Here is a 14,487-nt window from a genome sequence, read left to right on the forward strand (position 1 = left end):
TGGGATAATTTTCCTCATGTGGGTGTAATTGCCGTGAAGCATAGGCAATTACCTGACGATCTTGCATGAGTATGCAACCTAGTCCTTGTCGGGAGGCGTCGCAATAGATAATAAAGTCCTTGGAGAAATCTGGTGGTACCAGTACGGGAGCAGATGTCAGGCGTCTTTTCAGTTCCTGAAAGCTGAACTCGCACTGTGGAGTCCACTCGAACTTTTTATCTTTCTTGAGGAGTTCAGTTAGAGGTTTAGCAACCTTGGAGAAATTCTCGACGAAGCGGCGGCAATAGCTCGCTAAGCCAAGGAAGCTCCGAACTTGCTTGACCATCTCAGGTAGAGTCCAATCAAGGACGGCTTGAACTCGCTCGGGATTGATAGCAATACCCCTACCAGAGATTACATGGCCTAGATAGGTCACTTCTGGCAACAAAAATTCACACTTGGAGAATTTGGCATAAAGGCGATGCTCTCGAAGTTTCATCAATACCAGCCTTAGATGTTCGGCATGTTCCTCCTCATTCTTGGAGTAGATGAGTATGTCATCGAGGTATACTACGACGAATTTATCCAAGTACTTCATGAAGACCGAGTTCATTAACTGGGAGAAGGTGGCTGGGGCATTGGTTAAACCGAAGGACATAACGCTATATTCATATTGGCCATAACGAGTAACAAAGGACGTTTTGGGAATGTCCCCGTTTCTGATTTTGATTTGATGGTAGCCCAACCTCAAATCCATCTTGGAAAAGACTGAGGATCCAGCGAGCTGATCATACAGATCGTTGATCCTGGGAAGCGGATACTTGTTCTTGATAGTGACCAGGTTGACAGGTCGGTAATCTACAACCATTCGATCCGTTCCATCCTTCTTCTTGGCGAAGAGGATGGGGCAAGCCCAAGGAGAGGAACTAGGACGAATGAAACCCTTTTTCAAGGACTCATCGAGTTGGTTCTTAAGCTCAGCTAGTTCTAAGGGTGCCATCCTGTAGGGTCTTCTAGAAATTGGAACGGTTCCTAGAACAAGGTCTATCACAAACTCGACATCCCTGTCAGGTGGAACACCTGGCAGTTCTTCTGGAAAGACATCCGTAAAGTCTCGGACTACCGGAACATCCTCAAGGTCTGGAAGGGGGTTGGCATTTAGGTAGTAAAGCTGGCGCTTGGCCACTCGAGTTAAGACATTGACTATCTTGCCCGATGGGTGAGTAAGTTGAACGGTTCTAGTGGCACAATCAATCTTAGCATAATGAGCTGACATCTAGTCCATACCCAAAATGATGTTTATGTCTGAGGACTTGAGAGCTATTAAGGATGCAAGGGAGACAAGTCTATCGATAAGAATTTCGTTCCCATGGCTTACTCTAGAAGTTTGCCATCTAGAGCCAGGGGTTTGAATTTCCATGGTACAGGGCATGTCACAGAATGTCGTGTTATGCAATCGAGCATAGTTCTCGGATATGAATGAATGAGATGCTCCAGTATCGAAAAGAACAGATGCCGGATGGCAATTAACAAGGAGCGTACCAAGGACGACGTTAGGATCCTCATAAGCCTCCTCGGCTAAAACATAGTTGACATGGCCACGTGTAGTAGTGACCGGCTTGGCGTAGAATGTCTTTCCCGGTGGCTTACCACGGCCAACGGACTTTCCAGTTTGATTGGAGTTGTTGTTCTGGGGACACTCTCGGCTATAGTGACCCGGCTCTCCACACTTGAAGCATGTCACCACATTGGGGCATGGAGCATCATTAGCAGCGGGGCCACCATAGGGCTTGGGCGGTGCAAACTGCTGGTTGGGACGAGGCGCCTCAAAGGATGGCCTCGGAATAAACCTGGGTGGCAGTGCCGTGCTTGGAATCCACACCCGGCGCTTCTGAGCTCTAGAGCCGGATGAGGAGCCAAAATCACGGGAGTGCTTGCATGAAGCGTCATAATCAGTCTGGCCTGTCTCAGCGCTGATGGCTTTATTGACCAACTTCTGAAAGGATGTGCACTCGTGCAGACGAAGATCGCGGCAAAGCTCAGGGCTAAGTCCCTTGCGGAACCTTGCCTGCTTCTTAGCGTCAGTAGATACCTCTTCAGGGGCATAACGTGCCAGATTCCCAAATTCACGACTATATGCATCCACAGTCAGTCTTCCTTGGGTGAAATTGCAGAACTCCTCCCTCTTGCGATCTATGAGACCTTCCAGAATGTGATGCTCACGGAAAGCCTCACTGAATTCAGCCCAAGTAGTAATTTGACCGACCGGGCGCATAGCTTCGAAGTTTTCCCACCAAAGGCTAGCAGGGCCTTCAAGATGATAGGCAGCATAAGTAACCTTGTCGGCTTCGGCTACGTTGGCAGAACGTAGCTTGTGGGTGATGCTGCGAAGCCAGTCATCCGCGTCGAGGGGCTCGACGGAATGGTTAAAATTTGGTGGGTACAGCTTGATAAAGTCATTGATTGACACCAAGTCATTTCGTGGATGGCGTGCAGTGTTCTGCTCAATTCGCTCCAGCAGGCGGTTAGTCTCACGCTTGTTTCTTTCTGCCTCCAGCATCACTTCGGCCAGAGAGGGCGGGTGAGGCAGATTTTCACCCCTAGCTGCACTGGCTTCCCCCTGCTCCGGGGCAGCAGGGTTGCTGCGGGTGTTGACCATCCTAGGAGAAAACAAGACAATGTTTTAGATAAGGATGGCTCAAACTTAGCAAGGAAGTGCAGAATGTAATGGATAACACGGAATGCAGAGATGTTCATCCGTATGTCATGGTAATATAAAACTGCCATATATATACCAACGGTCATACACATCATACATAGTTTAGTACAAGCTCAGGCTACAGTACAACTATGATGAAAGACCTTACATCTCATCGGAGGCATTCCAAGCTCCTATACATTATTTGTCTACACCGCCGGAATTGATTACACACAAAGTCATATTCCACAAGTCACGCAGGACAGTGAAGATACAACTATTACAATACTAGTGGTACTACTACTAACTCAGACAGCTCCGTAGTAGTCCTCATAGAAGTCACCTCCATAGCCTGGGAGTTCAACGTGATCATCCGGGAACAGACGGTCCTGAGGAGCTTGTGGACCATAGGGCCTAGGATGAGGTCTTGGACCAACAAACGGTGACCTGCGGGGACCACGGGGTGGGGTGATGCCTCCCACATCACGCCAATCCACCATGTCTGGCAGAGCAGATCTCACAAGATACAGATCCCTTGCGTCCATACATCCAGCTTGCACCGCAGGTGCAAACCGAGTCAATGTGGCCCAATGATCAGCACGGGTATTGAAAAGCTCCAGCCTCAAGGCCCGATTCTCTCGGTCCTTATCTTCGAGCATCTCGGCAGTGGTATGAGTTAATGAGTCCTCCTAAGTGGAGTCAGCATAGATAGCCTGAAGATACCCTTGCGCTCCCGGAAGTGAAGCTGGCATGTAACGGAAGTCGGTGTTCCGAAGCAGGCCAGTCCGGACTCGCATGATGGTCATCATGGAATAGGCAGCATCCTGCACAGCCATCTCAATAGCAACCCCGAGTCCATAGGAACAGTGGAGGGGCTCGGTAGATCCAGGATAAGAAGGAAATATCCTGACGGTGCAGAAATATTTGCTTTCATTAAAGTCTCGGAATTGCTCTTCGACGGTGTATTCGGGATACCAATGGTAACCCGTCTCGATCATTACCCGAACTAACATAACAGTATGACCGGGCACGTCGAGGCACCGGGTCAGGCGAACCACTTGGTTTTGAGCACGGTTGGCCATCTGAAAGCACAACCATAATGCAAAGACATTAGGATTTCTAGGGAAAATTGGACAGCATAACGGCTGTAAATGCTCAGAAAAAGATTTGAGACATCCACAACAGTTTGCAATACCACTCAACAACATCATATCAAGGTTCTGATTCAACTGGCAACATACTAAAAGTAGTAGAAACTGTACTGAGGCTTGCAACAACAATCCTATAAGCTACTACGGATTAGTAACACGTGAACCTGATAGAAGAAGAGAGCCTAGTCCTTAACCCACGTTGAAAGAGAAGAGAATGACTCAAATCAGAGGACATAAGGTAAAGGGGTAAAAGAGCCTTACGTTCCCTCCCTCAATCAATTCCCCTACATATAACTAAAGCATTTCTAGACTCGACATCGACCAGTTTGGCTCAACGAACCTACAGGCAGTCCGACTCTGATACCAACGCTGTCAGGACCCTGATTCCAAGCCACATCGATCTAGCCGGTAACACCTCATATCACTTTGCGGCCTCACGCACGGTATCCCACGGGTGTCGCCTTACCATGGCCCGGGACCGTTTGTGCCTTTTGGCTCACGTATATGACAGTGTTGCTAGCATCCATATGACAGAGAACCCGGGCCGACATGGCTAGTCGTGAAGCCAAAGCGGCACAGACCTATGGAGACAGGCATACATGAATCACATCAAGCATGTCGGTCATCAACGAGTGATTCCGGGCTGTAGCACTGGGCTAACAGGACTCCGGGGAACCCGGGCTGTAGCAGGCTAGGCAGGACTCCGGATGTCACCGCGTGACATTTCCCCGAAGGGACAGACATAGGAACAAAGTGAAACACATGCCGGCCAGTCAAATGTCTTGAACAGTAGTGCTGGGCTAGCAGGACTCCGGTGAACCGGGCTGTAGCGGACTACTATGGCTCGAGGAACACTAGACTACATTTCCCCATAAGAAAGGCTGCCAAGGATAAACAACTAGATTGTCAGATCCCACTCATACCAAGCATTTCAATCATACACACAATATGCCCGATATGAGTACATACAACATGGCATCACAACAAAACTCTACAACTCAAGTACTTTATTTAAAGGCTCCAGAGAGCCATACATAACATGTTCATACAGATAGGGGTCACATGACCCGACACTCAAGTCATACAATCATACAAGCACAAGCGGAAGCAACTAGTCTGAGTATAGACACTAGAAAGAAAGAAGGCTTCTTGAGGCCTGTCTATCTACATAGGGCCCTCCATGGCCAAGATCACCACCTGGGTGGCTAGTCACTCGTCGACGTCAAGGTCTACGTAGAACCCATCGGAGGGGGCGGTGTTGTCGTCTAAAAACAGTAATTAAGCAACATGAGTACAAAGGTACTCAACAAGTCTTACAACAGAACCTACTATACATGCTTATTCTCAAGAAGGTGGTGGGGTTATTGCAGCAAGCCAGCTTTGACTCTTGGCTAAGCTATCCTACGGAACTCCACTAGTAAAATAGTTTTCGCACACGAGTCCACTACTCTCCAACACAACACTCCACCAGGGATTTTCCCTCGTCATCCTACGAGAGGGCCATCCTCGGTACTCACACTTATCTTGAGTCTTTTAGTAGTAACCATTAACTTGTCTATGAACTGTATAGGCAACCAAGTAGTCCTTTACCGCGGATGCGGCTATTCGAATAGTTTTATACCCTGCAGGGGTGTACTTCATCACACATGTTTCCACCACTTAGCGTCTGCACACGACATGTGCTTGGCAGACTTCAAGCAAAAACCGGCGTGGGTGTAGACCATGACCTGACTAACCTCACAAGTCTCTAGTCCAGGTTTATCGCCTATTCAGGTTCCATCCGCAAGGAAATCCAGCCAGGGTGTCCTCAACGGCCCCAAACGATGTGTACAGAGTCCCGAGACGCCAAACGGGCGCCCGACATACCTGGCCACAGTGTATCTACCGCATCAGAGCCCACCCCTAGGGTCAGCGCTACGCACGGCCGCCAACACATAACCTACAAACACCAGAAACTAGTTGCAACTCCTGGACAGAGGGCGAGAGGGGTCAGTAAGTCGAGCGGGGTCATATTTCAGGGCCCAATGTGTGGTAGTAGCTGAATCTTAAATCACGCATACAGATCTCAGTTCTTATGGACGGTCTCAATGAAACAACCCACCATGTACTCCTACATGGCCTCTCATCGATACCTTTACCAAAACATGTTCAACACATCCCTCACATTACCGACATAAACATTTCACTCTAGCCCATCACCCAGATGAACCAGACCTGACACAACTCTAAGCATAGCAGGCATAGCAAGGTAGGAATCACATACATGGCTCAATCAACTCCTACACATGCTAGTGGGTTTCATCTAGTTACTGTGGCAATGACAAGTCATGCAGAGGATAAGGGTTCAACTACCGTAGCACACAGCAGTTTGAATCGCGTTGTCTTAATGCAGTAAACAAGAGCAGAAGCAAGAACATGGGTTTGTATCGGAATGATCAATGGGTTGCTTGCCTGTTGTAGAGGTAGTAGGGTACTGCCTTTCAGACGTATACTCGGGGTTATCCTCGGAGGCAGAACCTACCACGAAAGACACACCGGACATAATCAACACATGGCAATATGCAACAATATGATGCATGCTATGACATGGCAAGATGAAAGTGTCTTGGCCTAATGCAAGCTAAAACAGAAGGGGATGAACTCATTTGAATCAAAGATTCAAATGTTAGCTCATTAAACATGGCCTTATTAGTGCATTACCTTATTCTGCTTAAACAGCAAGGTTAACTTGTTTTGTCATGCATGAAACCATTACAGATGGATAGATTCAATTTTTCTGATCATTTTTCATATATAAATCTTTGCATTTGGAGCTATGGTTGATTTTCTATGATTTTTAGAAGTTTTGGATATTTTCTGGAATTCTCTATATAAAATAAATCTAGAAATTAGTTATTGCATCAGCAGTGCGTCAGGGTGACGTTAGTGGTCAACGGGGACGTCCAGGTCAACCTGACCAGTGGGGCCCGCGTGTCAGCAGTTATTTAAACTAACTAAATTTAGTTAAAATTAATCTGGGTTAATTAGCAGAGGGGGCCCACTTGTCATAGACACAGGGGAGTCAACCTGGGCCCACCCAGGGTTCAAACAGAGTCAAACTTGCTGGCGTTTAGCCGCCGGCGAGGCCAGACGCGGTGGAGGGCTGCGGGTTTACAGCATCTACGCATAGCTGGGAGCAAGCCGCATCGAGTGGTGGCAGTGGGTGGAGCTAGGGTGGCTGGAAACGTCACCGGCGACGACCTTGGCGGCCGCCGGAGTTCGGGTGAGGCCGAAACCGAGGCTGCGGGGCACGGCGAGGCGCGTGGAATGGTGCTACGGGCTCCTGCTGGTGCGGTGAGTGCGTTGGTCGCAATGGTGTGGCCGGTGGGTGGCCGGAGACACGTCGGCGACGAGCTCGGCGGCGGCGGGTGCTCGGGTGAGCGTGGTACGATGCACACGGTGCAGGAGGGGGTTAGTGGAGAGGGGGAGGATGGAGCTGGGCTCACGGCGGTCACGTAGAAATGGACGGCGCCGTCGGGGACGAGCTGATGCGGTGGCGACGACGAAGAGGATCTCCGGCGATGGCGGAGTCGGGCGAGGTTGTTGCAGAGGCTGCAGGGCAAGCGAGCGCTCGGGGTTCGGCTTGCTCGAAGGAGTGGAGGGCGGCGGAGCTTCTGGACACGGTGGCTCGGCGCGGGGACGACGGAGGGCACGACTACGGCGGCGGTGCGGCGGCAGGTGCGGCGGCCATGGTGCGGGAGAGCGAGGGAGAGAGGCAGGGGGCGAGTGAGGTGTCCGCGGGGTCGGGGCGGCGACGTGGAGCCTATCCAACGTCCAGGCGCGCGACGCGGCAAGCTGCTGGCGCCGTGGCGAGCTCGCGCTTGCCGGCATCAGCTCTCTGCCTGCCTGGCGGGGACGAAGCAGCTGGCTAGCATGGGCCAGCACAGCGCTGGGCCGCCAGGTGGGCCGGCTGATGGGCTACGGCTAGGTAAGTTCTCTCCCTCTCTTTTAATTTCTGTTTTTCTATTTTTCTGCAGGTTTGTGGCTTTATTAAAATAGCTAGGCACTTCTAAAAATCCTGAAAATAATCAGAGGCTCTGTTTAGAATATTTCCAACAGCCCACACTTATTTCCAGAATTATTTGAGCATTTAAATTATTTTATAGCATTTAAATGCCCAAATTCAAATACTGATGATTTAATTCAATGACCTTCTGTTGACCTAGAAAATTGTGCACCAATTTTGCCAAAGGTTCGAACCCAAGACAAAGAGAGTGAACTTTTTAGAAGGGCATTTCAGGTTCATTGAAAATAATTTTAGTAAACCCTAGTTGTTTCCAGGGGGTGCTGGGGATTCTGTCTTCCCCATTTCAAATTTAAGAGGAATTTAAACATGATGCACACTCTAATGCTTGATCTAGCTAGGGTGTGACAAGTACGCAGCGTGCGGAGGTGCTCTAATAAGCAAAATTGCTGATGCTCCATGGCCAAAGGGTTCCTTTCCAAAGGTGTCCGGATTGTGGCAACAGGAGTGGTTTTACATCACAGCTCCCCAAAGTGCCAAGTGGGTAGCTGCCCCCACCTTTCGCTCAGGCCCTCCACCACAACTGATGTCATGGATCAGCAGGGGCTGAGCTGGGGTCCAGCCAAGGACGTGCCAATACTACAGAGCCATATCCGAGATCTCTTCGAGGGAGATTTCAGTCTGATTATGGTAATGCAAGTTATGTTGGTTCATCGAGTCCAGCCTTGCAAACGCCGGCCCCTCTGCATGTGGGAATTCAACCCGGAAGGACCGCGCACTATTCAGAATTTCCTTGGCATGACGCACGAGGAGATGTACAAATCGTTCTTCAGATCCCCGAACAGAGTGTCCAGACACTACCGAGGACGTGGGCCTGAGCTGCAACCGCCCCGCTGCCCAAGTAAGTAATCCCATGGCCGAACACACTGTCCTTTTATTTATCATGACATCATTCTAAAGAATCGCTCTTTGACCAGGACTGGATAACAAAGGCGAAGATGATCCGGTGTTCGGCCCCCCTTCCTGAAGGCTTGGACAATCCGGTGTTGGAAAAGATGCTCGAGCCAGCACCTTGTCTAGTGCCCTCAAAGGAAGATGAAGGGGGGAATAAAGAGGGTGAAAGCGGGCCTCCATCGCTACCTATTCCAATCGAGGGAATGAGCGCCTCCGCGAGGGAGGATAACCAAGGGGAAGAATCTGACATTCTCTATCCCCGGGGAAGGAAGACGACTACCTCTGAAGATCCGGAAACTAAGGTTTCCAAACGGGAGAAGAAATCTCCGCCAGAGGGTCCAGCCTTGGAGAGTATTCTTGCCGCACAATGTCCGCGCGGGGATCAGCCCTCTACCGAGCTGTAAGTAATCAAAAAGTACTTAATAGTGAAGATATCCTACCTTACTCCCGAAGACAATAAACGATGCTTGTAAATTGTAGTCCGGATCGCGGCCCTTCTCGACAGAGTTCATCTTCGGGGGATCTTCTTCCGGAGATGATGGAGAGTGAAATGCCTCCCCCGGACTCCCCAGCTCAAGAAGCGGGCGACCTTGAAGTGTCGTCGCGAAGGGTATCTCCGGATCCAATATCGCCAGAGGGTAACCCTTTGGTTGCCCGGCATCCCCAGTATCCGGCTCCTGAGGAGAGCGACGGCAAGGGTCTGTACAGTGTGCGGTCAGACGCACTGAAGGATCTTCTGGGGAAAGCTATCGTCTCGGAAGCGCATCGTATGCTAATGGATACGGTAATTGAAAGGATTTCATCCGCCAAAAGCAGTTTGCACGAAGCTTTTATGAATCTGCTGAAGGGCTTCGAGGTACGTAAAATAATGTATGCCTTTAATAGTACCGCATACGTTAGGTATGCCCATGCAGATAGTAGCCCCTGAGACTCTGGTTGTTATCGAGAACGGCGGCGAACAGAGGATCGTAGTCCCAGGTAATAACTAGACCGCGTTTATGTGTAGGTGGTTGAAGCTCCGGTGGCTAGCCGGACTGATGGGTTTGCCAAACTAAAGCGGCAACTGGATGCAGCAGATGCCGACATCGTGCTTGTCAACAAGCGGCTTGACGAAGCACAGGGTGAGTGTCTTTTCTGGTGATCGTCACATAATAAGAGCAGCATGGTGCCAGTATCTTTAATATGTTGTGACTGCAGATGGAGTGGCCATCATGGAGACCCTTCGGGCGGAGCTTGCCCGAGCCAAGGAGCAAGCAAGGAGTAGCAATGCGGCCTCTTTACAGGCAGCCGAAGAGTTAAGGGACGAACAGGCCGCACATTGCGAGAGCAAAGAAAAAATTGCCAAGATGGCCGTGGAGTTAAAAGATGTTGCTGACCATTACCGGCTTCTTGAAGAGGAAAACCGGGCGAAGGCGACGGACCTGGAGAAGGCCAGGGTGGCTGCCAAGGAAGCCTGCTCCAAAAGTAGAGCGACGAAGGAGGAGCTGAATCAAGCTGCAGATATCGTGTCTGGGAAGCCCTTCTTGTTGCGGACTAAGTTCGGAGATCCGAAGTATGCTCCTCTGGACCGGCTATGGAGTTCTGCGGACGCGTACATGGATTTGGCTGCAAGTGCTGCTAATGCAGCCGAGTACTTCAAGGATCAGAAAGGTCCCGAAGTGGAAAAGTTGTCTTGGTCACAGTTTCACGCTCCAGTCCGTCCACTGCTGCTGAATGAGCGATTGACCGGTTGGGCCGAGCTCCATAGGTTGTCCGGACTTGCCATGAGGTCCGTTGTGGATCACCTGTGGCCGGGAGGGCCAAGGCCGAGTAGCTACTTTAGCTTAGTGCAACAATTCCTTGAAGTTGTGCCACGCATCAATGCTGTAAAGAGGTCGGCGTGCATAGAGGGCTCGTGGATGGCCCTTGCCCGTGTCAAAACATACTGGGCGGAGATGGATGCCACCACTGTTGCGGCACAGGGTTCGGCCATAGGCCGAGTGGCCGCCGAGCACTACTTTGAAGAAGTTCTTGAAGGCGCTCGTTTGATAGAGGCTCAGTGCTCGAAGAATATTATGTTTAAGTGACATGTATTCCCATTGTAAGAACAATGTTTTATTGAATTTATCAAGGCTGTATATATACTTTTGCCCGAAAGTACTATGATGCCTCATGTGCGGCCGTTTATCTATATATGTATATAACCTGAAAGATGGTAGTCGTCGGCTTCATCCCCCACGCATATAATGCGGGGGTGTTCGCAGAAGACGCATGTTCACACTTGATCCAACGTCTTGGTCCATTAAGGAGGTGATAGCGCAGCGAACTAGGCAATCGGACTATAATGCGTTAACACTTTCACTTAGCCAGAGGAGTTTGACAGTGGGGCTACTATATAGCCCCTGGTGGCTCTGCGCTCATCCGGATTCGGGGCGCGTACATGCCTGGCCGGGAAATGGCCCTTCGTTAAGGCGGAGGAATCCCGAAGATTCCGCTAGGTCATCAAGTGGTTGACTAGTCTCACGCTATATCATGATAGTCAGTTTTCGGCTTTCTCTACTAAGGTGCTCGTCCGGATGAACTAGGGCACAATCGCAGTAGTTCTCCTGGTGCCGCCTTAGCCGATAGAGCGGAATGTAAGGCAGCAAAACACAGGAGCCGGGCAAATCCAACATTTGACCAAAGACATGATTTGGAGCTGATGCATATAAGGCCAAACTTGCGACGCCGAACACTCCCTAAGGTATTCGGTCTTTATGATGTGAACCGGGCCTAAACAGTGCCCTTTGTAATAAGCCCCTGGTGTCCAGGTACGTGCAATATTCTGACGTGGCCACATGCCAATACGTCAGCATCCTTCTCAATTGTATTGAGAATCCGAGGATGTGTATCAACAAGAGACAGTAAAAAAGGTTTACGCAGGGTCTTAATCTAAAAAGAATCCTTGGAACGGGTACCTGCTGCATGTGTGCGCCTGTGTCTCCATTGTGTCGTATTCTGGACGGGTGTAGCACGATGGTCATCTGAAAAATAAAGGAAATTAATTGAAAAGTTGTCGTGCAAAAGGTAGGTTATCCTAAATAGACCATGTACAGTTCAAAATGAGTAAAGTTGAGCCTAATTGCCACTTGTTTGCGCGCGTTGAGCCCCTTGTATTGTAATAGGGGTATAGCCATCAAACATGTATCAATTACATATAGCTGCGCCGGACTCATCCAACCGCGTCCGTGGTCTTAACGACCTGTCAGGTGCTTTAGTTGGTGAGGCCGTTTAGTGTGCGGCTGCCAAGGCAGCCGCACAGTCTTCCGCGCGCAAGGAGTGCTCAATATTTCCATTTACAGTAATGATACCATGTGGACCGGGCATCTTAAGCATGAGAGAAGCGTAATGCGGTATTGCGTTAAAGCGAGCGAAAGCTTCGCGTCCGAGTAGTGCTTGATAACCACTTTGGAACGGAGCGATGTGGAACGTTAAATTTTCGCTGCGGAAGTTATCGAGAAAGCCGAATATAACCTCTAGTAGCAGGGAGCCCGTGCAATGGGCCTCTGGGCCTGGCGTTACTCCTTTAAAGGTAGTATTGCTGTGGCTAATTTTTGTTGGGTCTATCCCCATTTTATGGACTGTGTCCTGATATATCAGGTTCAAACTGTTGCCGCCGCCCATCAGGACTCATGTGAAGTGGTATCCGTCAATTATTTGGTCTAATACCAAGGCAGCCCATCCTGCACGCCGGATACTTGCTGAGTAATCCCGATGGTCAAAGGTGATCAGTTGGGACGACGAGTGGCAGAACTCCGCGGTGATAGGCCCTGGGGCATGTATCTCTAGGAGTGCCGCTTTGTTTCTCCCCTTTGTTACGTGTAACACGTTTACTGTTTTGACTTCTGGTGGGAATTTCTTCTGTTCCCCAGTGCTTTGCTTGCGAGGCTCGTCCTCGTCTTCTCTTGGTGCATCCCGCCCCTTATGTTCGGTGTTGAGCTTGCCGGACTTCTTGAAAACCCAACATTCTCTATGGGTATGATTTGCAGGCTTATCGGGGTGTTGTGGATCTGACATATTTTATCCAGAATCTTGTTTAGGATGGACAGTTCGTCTCTGTTGCCTTTGGAGGGCAGCTTTTGTTGACCTGGCCAAGAGCTTCTAAATCCGGCGTTTACTGCCGTGCTCTTTGGGCTGTCTTCTTTATTCCGGCGCTTGTTTTTGCTGCGCCGTGGTTTCCCGTTTCCGTCCCTGACTTCGGATGTACTTGGGTCACTGGTGCTGCATCAGGCTAACCAGCTATCCTCGCCCGCGCAAAAGCGGGTCATGAGGCTTGTTAATGATGCCATTGTTCTCGGCTTTTATTGGCCGAGGTGTCTGGCAAGCCATTCGTCTCGAACGATGTGCTTAAAAGCTGCTAAGGCTTCGGCGTTTGGGCAGTCGACTATTTGGTTATTTTTAGTGAGGAACTTGTTCCAAAGCTTTCGGGCTGACTCTCCGGGCTGTTGAGTTATATGACTCAAATCGTCTGCATCCGGTGGTCGGACATAGGTCCCTTGAAAATCTGCCCGAAAAGCGTCTTCGAGCTCTTCCCAGCTTCCAATGGAGTTTTCGGGGAGGCTTTTAAGCCAGTGCCGAGCTGGCCCTTTGAGCTTGAGGGGTAAGTACTTGATGGCGTGGAGTTCATCTCCTCGAGCCATATGGATATGGAGGATGTAGTCCTCAATCTAGACCCCAGGGTCTGTCGTTTCGTCATACGCCTCTATGTTTACGGGTTTGAATCCCTCTAGAAATTCGTGGTCCAGCACCTCATCGGTGAAACAAAGGGGGTGTGCGGCACCCCTGTATTTGGGTGTACCGTGGTGTTGGGATGTTTGTTGTGTTGCATTGCATGCTGGAGCGCGCTTGCGTGTCCCGTAGATGGATCTGGTTGCGCCGTCCTTTTGATGCGAGCCCTCACGCGGATCGCGTACTGGCTCATGTGCGGCGTCGTTTGCCGCTCTATGTTGGCCACGAGGTCGTCTATCTGACCGGATGGCCGTTTTGTTTTTTGATTGCGGGGGATCTAAGGCCTCCTCATCGAATTCATGTAGCAACTTTTGCTTCGGGTAGCTCTTGGTGTGGCGATTACCGCCGTACTTCGCTTCAGTGTTGAGTACTTCACTCCATCTGATTCTGAGTGTGTATTGTGCAGCCCTGAGCCTTTGCTTCTGCTTTTTCAGACTCCTTGCAGTGGCAACAAGCCTTTTATGGGTATTCTGTTGCTCCGGGTGCCTGTCCGGTGTGATGTTCGATACGTCTCCAACGTATCTATAATTTTTGATTGCTCCATGCTATATTATCTACTGTTTTGGACTATATTGGGCTTTATTTTCCACTTTTATATTATTTTTGGGACTAACCTATTAGCCGGAGGCCCAGCCCAGAATTGTTGTTTTTTGCCTATTTCAGTGTTTCGAAGAAATGGAATATCAAACGGAGTCCAAACGGAATGAAACCTTCGGAAACGTGATTTTCTCATCGAACGTGATCCAGGAGACTTGGACCGTATGCCAAGGCATCAGAGAGGCGGTCACGAGGGTGGGGGCGCGCCCCCTAGGGCGCGCCCCCCTGCCTCATGGGCCCCTCGGAGCTCCACCGACGTACTCCTTCCTCCTATATATACCTACGTACCCCCAAACGATCAGAATAGGAGCCAAAAACCTAATTCCACCGCCGCAACTTTCTGTATCCACGAGATCCCA

This window comes from Triticum urartu, chromosome 7A, assembly GCF_056163025.1.
Source record: "Triticum urartu cultivar PI428250 chromosome 7A, HENAU_Tu73, whole genome shotgun sequence".
NCBI lineage: Eukaryota > Viridiplantae > Streptophyta > Magnoliopsida > Poales > Poaceae > Triticum > Triticum urartu.